General features: G+C 45.5%; 1 protein-coding gene across 2 annotated transcripts in view; it reads right to left on the reverse strand.

Annotated features, from left to right (window-relative positions):
• The window catches only part of LOC125767602 (PR domain zinc finger protein 1), a 36639-nt gene extending 33029 nt beyond the window's left edge, over positions 1–3610 (reverse strand). For both annotated transcript variants that reach the window (XM_049434367.1, XM_049434363.1), the window contains exon 1: positions 1981–3610. The gene's annotated coding sequence lies outside the window, so the exon portion shown is untranslated. The remainder of the gene's footprint in view (positions 1–1980) is intronic.
• Between the last annotated feature and the right edge of the window lie 3213 nt (positions 3611–6823).

Raw genomic sequence — 6823 nt, forward strand, 5'->3', positions numbered from 1 at the left:
TTAGTACATTAAATTCGGCCTTCCCTCATTCCCGACGATCGAACGTGCTAAACAATGATCGAACAAACGTTCTCGTCAGCACGGAAAACGTCATGATCGCACCAAACCACAGTAGGCAACAAAATGACGCCAGCCAACAAAATCCCAATTGACAACGAGCGCGACCGGGATGGGTAGATGAAGTGCTCGAGATGAGCGCGTGTCATCCCGGGCCCGTGGAAGCATACACCAATGTCACGAAACGACGATCAGCACCGGAACGGTTACTTAATGTCATTGTCAAGGATTTTCCTCACCTTCCCTACCTACCCACCTATGTAAGTGTGGGGTGAGCAAACTGCACGAGTACCTTATAATTTGAATCGTACTCATCGTACGTATTGCGCTCGGAAGAGTTGAAATAACCGAACGAGAACGAAAATGGTACTCACCATCCTACACGAAACATGGGACGATCATGAACCAGGTGCTGTGAGTGATTGCGACTGAGCAGTGTTTGTAATAAACCATAATTTTATGTACCATCTTAACGTACAGTTTGCATACTTATGTACAATTGAAATCTTTTGCCTAGACACAACCAATAATGCCACCCATTAATTAAGCACCAGCTTCAGCACCCGAGTTTGGCGTTAGACACCCGGTGCCGTATGAGTCAGCAGCTCGTGATGAGTTTGAGCTTTTATATATTACAACAAAAAATCCAATTCCACCATGTGCGCGCATGTGTTGGGGTCTCTTCACTGCACCCTGCCTTGCGCTCGGTTGCGCTTCGGTGATTGTTAGCTCTTTTTAGCCTCTGCCGCGGTGTTTAGCTCTCATTACCGACACCCGCACGGATGTTTCTCGGCAAGACTAATGTTGTTGTTCTTTCCCTTACTAGAACTGCACTGTACGTAGACTAATGGTGGAAGGTGATGGTGTTAATAACTAGCTGTTGCGCAAACCGACTATGGCCAAGAACCTCATTCACCGGCCGCACGAGTTCGCTGGTCGTGATTGCAATCTCGGTGCCCTAGGGTACACTGTCCGCACTGATCGATAGTGATGGTGCGGAAGTAGCGAGGGATCAGAAACGATTTCCGGATGCGCATGGTGGAGTCGAAAATGTTGCTTGGCGTAATAGCTGGCGTTCGTTTCGCTTACCCGCACCAGAACGCTTATGCGTAATGTGAGAACCGAACCGGAAAGTGATACCCGAGCCATCATAGACTGCCCCCAAACATCTCAACATTCCCGGGAGGAGAGAGAAAAAAATGGGATTCTAACCACTCTCTAGACGCTGGCAAACGCATCGGATGTGATTCAGCGCGAGGGTGATCACATTACCTGTAGTACAATTGGATCCATTCTGGAACCCGAGCTAGTGTACCGCCGGCATCAGCCCGGAGTCATCGGGAAAGAATGTCTGGAATTTACCCCCATTTGCAGTGGAAATCCACACAAACTACTAACCCGACTCATCGACTAAATAAAAATTTAAGTCGCTCCGCTCGTGAAACGCATGCTTCAAACGCACCATTCTGATCGTCCCACGTGTTCACCTGCGATGACGTCGGTTTTGATGCGAGCATATCCAGCAAACTCGCAAATCATCTTCTTCACTCGCTCGGCTAGAACCTTGAGCAGCCTAGAACTACCGTGGACTCTCCGCTGATGACGACTATGCATGGTCGTTCTTCACTTGACCCTGACCGCACGATGAATTGGACTTCTGGCGGAGGGAAGCAACAAGGCACAAAGGTAGAACAAAAAAAAGGCAAACTAGAAGTCCAACGCGTCCTTCAGAAGGTGGTGGAGAGGACGGCACGCTCATTAGAACGTGCTGCTATCGCAACGAGTCCTCGAGCTGAGAGCTCTAAGAGTAGCACCGTGAGCAAATCGACGATGAGCTCAACTATTTACCGACCGAGTATAGTTCGATTGGGGTTTAGTGTTTTAAGGTAAACGCTCAGTAGTGTCACAGCAATGTTCACTTACCCGCACGGATGGGAATGTTTACTGCGGTTGGGTTTTCTGCCCAGCGAAGGGAAGGCAACAGCAGATGATATCAGACCGTCGGTCGTATCCACGTGGTAAATCCTTCAGGGCGCAATTATTATGCACATGTTAATTGCCGATGTTGCTCTTCCTTCTGCTATGAACGGGTCACTACAGCTCGCTAGTAAACAGGGCCGAAGGTTGCAGGGCTAAAAACCCAGTGATACGATAACTAGCTGATGAGCTTCCGAATTGCGTTCTAGCGCTTAGATTATACTGCGTTTTTTTTGCTTGCCGTATTGCACAACACTTACTCACTATTTTGACGTTGCACAACTTCAGCCTTTTACAAACGTCATACGCTTTTAAACCACCTCAGTCACACACACGGACGCGCGCGCACATACACACACCCACACACTCATTCACATGTATGCACACGAGGGTACTTTTTGGGGAGGAACTGCTAATATCTCACCAGATGTGGTTGCGCGGGTTGCGGGCACACTCCCGAACCAATCTCACACACAAAACAACAACCTTGCTCGGCGCTCGCACGAACGCTCGCAAGTTCCCGCTGGATCACTTCCGATCACACAACGAACCACCCAACACATATACGCACACAACTCGCGCACGAATCACGCATGAAGAGGGTGGTTTGGCGGGTGAGGGTGAGCGGAAGCGTGCGGCAAGTAATAACTACACCTTCAAACAAGTCGCAGGTGAATTCTGCCGTTCCCTCGGGATCACGATGCCGTCTCCGAAGGTTTCACTTTAAGTCGCAATATCTTCTCTTCCCCGGTCAGACTTTATCCAGAAATTCCCGGTTCCAGAACTTAACCACCTTCCTCTGCTGCTGCTGCCGCCGCTTCCACCTGTAGTCTCCTGCTAATATGTGCTAATCCACCCGGTTCTCCCGAGATGTACGTCCGTTCTTGTTGTGATTTGTTTTCTTTTACTTTTCGCCCGCTTATTTTCACCACCTGAAATATTTTCTAACTGCTTCAGCGCTTTCTGCTACTAGGTTTTATTTTTTGCACTTATGTCACTATTTTGAACGTTGTCTTCTTCTTCTTTGTTTTAATATTTTCCACACATGAAACTTTTATTGTAACTCATGCAATATTCTCCCCACAAAAAAACGCCGATCAGACGAACTGCAGTTGATTGGATTTAATTGACGTTTTGTGTTTGCGAATTTTGAAACACACCAGTAGCTTCTCCAGCAAATGCTTCACCTTATCACAAACTCATCACAAAACTGATCTCCAAACAGGGTACAGCTCGTCACTTAACAGCGCGCTGCTTGGTTCGCTTCTAACAACAGCGAGTTCGCGTTCTAACCGCTCGCGCAAGTCACTTGCGCTCGTCGTAAGCTTCACTCACTTATGTAACTTGCCACTGTGCACACGCGCAAAAGTTTGTTCAACTCGTCGGTTTGTTCGCGGTGAATCGCGCGCACAAACAAAACAACTGGCCAAAGCACCACACACAGCCTCACTCACAGCACACTGGCAGGCCTGTAAGCTTTTGCTTCATATACGGTGAGGACGCTACGTAGAGATCGTGCGTTCTCCGGCATTGACGTCCTGCTTGAGTTTTGTCTTGGAAACAACTAAATCGCGAAGTACGCACCGAAAGCCAAGGCCCGACTTTTGACGGTCAAGGTACTTCGGAACAATCCTCCACCGCACTCACACACTTACACACAGGTAGCGTATTGTGTGCGCTGAAAGCTTCTTCATACTGAGCGGAAAAGCTCTCTGCGAGAGAGATGCGCTGTTGCCTTATTTTCCACCTGTTCCCTTCTTAGTGGTGTTGAGGTTTTGCGGATAGGTATGTGTGAAGTTGCACACACACATCAGCATCGGTAATCGTAGGGGTAGAATGAGTAAAGAAGATGATCACCAGAGAACAAGCGGCTCAGGTTCAGGTTCAGGGTCTCTAACTCCGCTCTATGCTGCCAGGTCTCTTTCTCTCTTGCTCCGTCCGATTGTGAGTGCTTTGCATGTATGGGGGTGTACTGAGGGTTGAATTGTTCAACCCTCTTCAGTCTGTCTCTTTTCTGCCGGTGGAGTCGAACTATTTCATCTCTCTTTTCCATACGATTATGTTAAGCTCTCTCAGCACACTTGTATTGAAAGGCTTTATGTGCAGGCCAATACACCATAATGCTTCCAAACATTACATTGTCTCTCTCTCTCTCTCGCTCTTTCCCTCTTCTCTCCGCTACATCTACATCTCTCTTTCCATCTCTCTCGCATCGGGAACTGACCTGAAAATAACGGTACAGACCGGGTTTTTCGCTTCGTTCCTCGTACGAAGATCGTGTTTATGTTTGTGTGGCTCGGAGTTCTTTTGTTCTTGATCATACCCCCCAATACCCACCGCCGATCGATCCGTACCAACCATCTACCATTCAACTAGTCGTTGACAGTGCGTTCGTGTGTTTGCCTTTCTCTTACACCTTCTCTCGGGTGTGAGTGCGTTTTTTTTTGCTTCTCCCTTTTCACTCTGCATAGGCAAACATAAGCATCGGTGCGACCATTATTCCATCGGTCGGAGTGAATGTTGCGTGATCGTGACCCCGCCACCTCGCCTACTAAGCGGAAGCGAACGCCGTTATGCTCGATGACGACAGCGAGTAGAAGTTCATGGGAATTACCGCATCATCGTGTATGTATGCTGTCCCGCGCGTGTGTGTGTGTCTGACCTTTCTCCCGTTGGGTTCGCGGGTTCTATTGGGTTTTTTTTTGTTGCGCCGCGGGTGAGTCTACCGGAAGAAAGTCGGGTGAGACGGGATTCGAATTATGAAATCCATTGTTTCCCAAAACAACCCCCGCTCAATGCGGTAATCGCACTACGGCCCAGTGAATGAACAACGAACGGGAATGTCCCCCGACAGCTGTTCTAATGCTCTTCGACATGGAAAAAAGTGGAGCTGCTTTTCTAAGCTCCCCAGTTTTTCTTGTTGCCTGTACAAGCAGGCGAGGTGGTTCGGAAGGGATCTAAATTATTGTAACGGGATTATTTACCCCACGTATGGGACCCAACCGTGGCAGAAGCGTCACGTACCGCTTTGCGCGACTCCGTGTCGGAGGCGACACATTCGCCACACGAACACCCGTGTAAGGGTGGCCCCGGGGTGTGCCTAAACAATGGTCAAATCAGATCCGCGAACGCTTCCTCTACTCGCGCAATCTAAGCTCTCGATCTAATGCACGGTAGTTCTGGGTGTTCTGCTCTACCGTAGATGATCTGGCCTGTCTGGCCGTGATTAACAGCGTACACCAATAGTCGGTCACACCTGGATGTTTGCATTGTTCAGCCTAATTGGGTTCGCATTTGAAGCTGGCCAAAAGGCTACATGCGGTAGCAGTGCATTGATGAACTGTAGACCGCGTATGTGAGGTACGACACGGCACGAAGATTAATCATTACCGTGATAATGTCATCTGTGTATGCGACACTTTGATCAACAATAGTTGATTTGCAACTTCAAAGGGATTTATTCTCAATCCCGCAAAAAAGCTAACGTTATATTTGATTGTGAGTAAGTGTGGTTCATTTGAAAGTCGATTTTTTTATGTTAGCACCATAAATAAAAATATATGATACTTAATACGCTACTGGAAATCCTTCATGATTAATGTCAACTTTTAATAAATTATTCAATAATAGTAAAGCTTAAAAATATTAAAATTCGCATATAAATTAAATAAAATATACATTATTCTAAAAACCATATGGTATTTCTTAACAAATTTTATCATACGATTTTCATAGATATTCAATTCCTTGACTTGTCATGAGAATTTGTATTGAATTTAGTTTATTAAATATGAAATATCTGTTCCATTTATGTTAAAAGCAGATATTGCATTTTACCGATTGTCCTGAAAGTTATGTAACTCATTTCATTTCATTATTAAAATACATACAAAAAAATGAACATTTACTCTAATAAAACTGCTATTAAACTATCTTGATTATTCTATAAACAAAAAATGTTTACTCTTAGTGAGGATGTCAAAGGATTTTCATTCTCACGACTTTGTTCTTTATAATGGAATTGATCGCAGAATATTGCTTATTTATTTATGTATGTTTCATACATCCGGACTGTCCCCCGTAGCAAGGACTGACTATCCGGCTACGTGGTAAAAATAAGTCTAGTAAGCCAGAAATGGCCGGCGTGACCTGTAAGGTCGTTAAAGCCAAGAAGAAGAAGATGTTTCATTACTTAGTAGTAATGTTATTTTTGTCCTTATATTCAAAAAACATGATAACAATTTTTTTTATTTTCATTTAATACCAATGCCAAAGACGACAAATGGAAACTATTGTTAACAATATTTTTAAGATACGCTAAATAACAAAATAACATGACTGGAACTGCAAAAAAAATCATTTAAACTACTAAAATAGTTTAGTTTCAGTTAACGAACGAACTCCATGCTATGGAACAAATCAGTCTCATCAAGAAGTCTATCGAATGAATTTTCAAACCCTAACTATCAACGATTTAATCCAATCGAACATGCCAACTGCTTACTAATGAGTCATGCGAACGAGGTGTGAGAAAATCTTTATCACTTACTCCACCCTGTTTGCCAAAAATTCCTTCGTCAAGCATTCCCGCCTCACCACGTTTTGCACTCTCGCCTCGACCGATCTACATCGAAAGTGTACCAAAACAAACCGAAATCAGGCAGGAAGGAAAACCTTCACACCGAGTTCAACAACCTCCGTAGTGTAAGGAAAAACTAGAGCATCGGAACATCGGAAACTGAGCCACCCCTTCCGAGCGAAGATGCGGTCGTTCAACTCGCTTGCCTCC

The sequence above is a fragment of the Anopheles funestus genome, chromosome 3RL (assembly GCF_943734845.2).
Source record: "Anopheles funestus chromosome 3RL, idAnoFuneDA-416_04, whole genome shotgun sequence".
Lineage (NCBI taxonomy): Eukaryota > Metazoa > Arthropoda > Insecta > Diptera > Culicidae > Anopheles > Anopheles funestus.